The 2,641-nt window shown below is 55.1% G+C and overlaps 1 protein-coding gene across 1 annotated transcript in view; it reads right to left on the bottom strand.

The window, feature by feature from the left end:
- LOC109302288 (gamma-aminobutyric acid receptor subunit gamma-3) overlaps positions 1–2,641 on the bottom strand; it is a 360,992-nt gene that overhangs the window by 341,889 nt on the left and 16,462 nt on the right. The window lies entirely within an intron of this gene.

Raw genomic sequence — 2,641 nt, 5'->3', positions numbered from 1 at the left:
GGGGGGGAGGGAGGACACATGTATCCCAAGTTATTTTTGAAGAGTACTGTATGTGTCTTATTTCATATTATATTGTAGGCATAAGGTCACTAGTGTGCTAAAATATTCCTATTTGATGCAATGTTTTTAAACTACTTACAACCTATGCCAGGGTTTTTCAACCTTTTTTAACAAGTGTACCCCTTCTGCCTTAAAGTTCAGTTCATGTACCACTTTACATTCTTTTCTTGTTTTTAAGCGGGGGGCAGATCTAGGCCCTCATGGTGAGGGAGGGAGGGAGGGAGGGAGGAAGTGGGGCTGGGGCTGAGGCAGCAGCAGGCGCTGCACAGCCAGGGTGTAGCATGGGACAGAGCCATGGGAGTAGCTTGTCTAGAGGGCATGGGGGGTCGGCTCCTGCCACTGTGTGCACCCTGGTGGAGACCTGTTGGGCACATGCCCCCCAGATCTGTACACAGGGTGGAGGCAGCTGCTGCTGCAGGCTGGACTCTGCACCCCACTGCTGCTGCCCCTAGAGAAGCATGACATCATGTGCCTGCTGCTGTCGGGCAGGCGGGGGACAGACACACACACAGACACACACACACAGATGCAGACACAGATGCCGCCCCCCCAGCAGGGAAGTATGTGTGGGGGGAAGAAGTGGGGCAGGGGAGAGGGAAAGGGCTGAGAGGAGGCAGATCCAGACCCCCCCCAGTGCAGGAGAAAGTGGGGTAGGGGCAAGGGTGAATGTGGCACAGGTCAGGCCATGGGACAATGGGAGCCCAGCAGCACATCCAGGGGCATGGAGGGGAGGATCCAACCACTGTGTGCACTGCAGGAGAGCCAAGGGCAGGGCATGTGCCCTCCCAAGCTGTGTGCAGAGTGAGGGCAGGCTGGACTCTGCTGCTCTGCCTCTGTACCTCATTGCCGCTGCTTCGAGAGCAGTGTGACACCACGTGCATCCTGCCACTGTGTGGCTCACCGCTGGGCTGCTGCCTGCCCAGTGACAGGATGCACATGGCTGCTGTGCCGCACTTGAAGCAAGCAGCGGCAGTGAAGCGCAGAGGGTCTGAATGGCAGCAGTGTTGAGGGGAGTGTGTTTCTGTGCATGCTCCCAAGAGCAGGGACGGGGGGGAAAGAGTAGTGACACCCCTCTGCTAGATGCACAGGTGCTGCCTGGCTGGATGCAGGGGGGGAGAGGCTTGCACACGGTGGCCACCGCTGCCACCACCCACCACCCAGTGCCACTACCACCCTCTGCCCCATGCTGCTGCTGCCACCACCACTGCCGCCCACTGCCCTGCACTGCTTCTGTCGCTGCTGCACCCTGCTTTCCTACAGCCAGTCACATGTGTAGCTCTGTGGGCTACTGATGGGCCTCACACCTGGTAAATCGTGTGCCACCCATCAGCAGCCCAAGAAGCCGCACATGCAACTAGCTGTGGGAAAGCAGCATGGGGTAGTGGCTGTGGCCACTGCATGTGACCTCCCCTCATCAGACCAGGTGGCACCTATGCGGCCTGCAGAGGGGCACCATTGCCCTTGCCCCCACCCCACACCCCAGCCCTGCTCCTGGGAGCAGGCACAGAAACTCATCTACCCCCCCAGCCACTGAGACCCTCATGGCTCTGCAGGAAGGGGGTGGCCGCAGCACTTCCTTGCTGTTGGCTATTGGCTGAGGGAGCAGCGAATCAGGAGAGTGAGCTGAGGTGTGGGGAAGAGAGGTGCCGTGATGTGCTGCATGGGGCCCTGAGACCTGCTCCATCCCTGCCTGTCCACATGTACCCCTTATGACCTTTCTAAGTATCCCTAGGGGTATGTGTATCCCAGCTGACAACCCCTGACCTATGCAATCAATACAGGGGAAAAGCAGTAAAGGCTTATTGGCATGCCATCAAAGGCATGAGCTCAAACCTCATTCTGGACTTGTGTAAAGGGCTACTGCCAGTCAAAACAGCTGAAAGTAGATACCTGGTCATTTGTGATGAAGAGTCAAAGCAGAGGTGTAAGAAGGCAGCTAGAAGCATGGGGCAACAGGATGCATGGAGGCAGCATCAACTTCCAGCTTCTACCATGCCACTGATGTGGCTATACAGCTTGGCAGCAGCCTCCCCACAAGCTGGCACTTAAAGCCGGCACTTAAAGCCCCCCACAAGCTGTCACTTAAAGCTGCTGCCCTGGTCTCCCCACCATAGTTACGCTACTGAGTCAAAGGCTAATGGACATGATACTTATTCCCTGAATACTATTAGCTATATGCAATATACAAAGAACACATCAGGAGGACAAAAGCAAAGGTGAGCACTTGGAATAACATTCTGTATAAGCTCACCCACTCAAAATGGGGAACTAACCCCTAAACCATCCAAACCACTGTTCTGGCTCTCAACTTCTCCCCTGCCAAATATGCATGCCCTGTCTGGGAGAGATCCATATACGCTAAGCACTTTGACACTATTCTGAATGATAGCTGCTGATGCATCACAGGATGTCTGAAGTTTACCAGCCTAAAGATTGTGTACCTGCTGGCTGGCACTGCTCTGCCTGACATCAGAAAAGTGGTGGCCAGGAGGCTAGAATGATCAAGACAAACTGAAGATGTGAGACACCCCCTATATAACACGCAGCACACAAACATTGTAAGTCATGCTGAGGCTTTCTC

The sequence above is a fragment of the Gavialis gangeticus genome, unplaced genomic scaffold (assembly GCF_001723915.1).
Source record: "Gavialis gangeticus isolate Ggan-Ray unplaced genomic scaffold, GavGan_comp1, whole genome shotgun sequence".
Lineage (NCBI taxonomy): Eukaryota > Metazoa > Chordata > Crocodylia > Gavialidae > Gavialis > Gavialis gangeticus.
The sequence above is the reverse complement of the archived record's forward strand: the minus strand, read 5'-3'. Positions and strand labels throughout refer to the sequence as shown.